General features: G+C 43.6%; 1 non-coding gene across 1 annotated transcript; it reads left to right on the top strand.

Annotated features, from left to right (window-relative positions):
• The first annotated feature begins 210 nt into the window (after nucleotides 1–210).
• TRNAR-ACG (transfer RNA arginine (anticodon ACG)) lies at nucleotides 211–283 on the top strand. Its single transcript has one exon. It is a non-coding gene; the product is annotated as a tRNA-Arg (tRNA).
• The last annotated feature ends 398 nt before the right edge of the window (nucleotides 284–681 follow it).

The raw sequence follows: 681 nt of genomic DNA, 5'->3' as shown, positions 1-681 counted from the left end.
CCTAATAATCCCAAATCAAATAACCAAAGATTCCACCTTCTCTGGGATTCGAACCTGAGACCTCCAGGGATTTCTGGAGTTTATGTCAACACCTTGGAACCACTTGGGCTACCAACTGTTGACAACAGTTGATGCTACTTGGTAGTGAGCAATAAAGATTGCTGCACTTGTCAATTAAGATAAGGCACTACCCCATCATCATGCAACAGCGACTCTGTGGCCCAATGGATAAGGCGCTGGTCTACGAAACCAGAGATTCTGGGTTCGATCCCCAGCAGAGTCGACAATTCTTTTTCCTTTCTTTTTTTAATTTTGCACTCATGTGAAGTGGAGGGAATCCTCTGGTCATAAATTGACTGCTACAAACTTCAAACCGGGAGATTGATTTTCACCTTGCTTTTGAATGTGAAGTTACAAAGGAAAACTGGGAAATGGTACTGTCATCGGTCGGATACAGGAGGAATTGTGCAAGTGATAGGGACGATGAAGTTGAGTGGTGTCTTAACATCTTTTAGGGGCACCGCCATCACTGCGAAAATGGGCCGTTTGATCCCTTACATCTATCATATATGGAACGAACATAATAGCCAAACTTTCAAGGCCACACTAGCTAGATCAACTAGTGACCGTCTTGAAATCATCAGAGAAGACGTACCGGTAAAGATGATAGCCGGTACAAAG

The sequence above is a fragment of the Eschscholzia californica genome, unplaced genomic scaffold, assembly GCF_041429995.1.
Source record: "Eschscholzia californica isolate CP2 unplaced genomic scaffold, dmEscCali1.0.p SCAF_5, whole genome shotgun sequence".
Classification (NCBI taxonomy): Eukaryota; Viridiplantae; Streptophyta; class Magnoliopsida; order Ranunculales; family Papaveraceae; genus Eschscholzia; species Eschscholzia californica.
The sequence above is the reverse complement of the archived record's forward strand: the minus strand, read 5'-3'. Positions and strand labels throughout refer to the sequence as shown.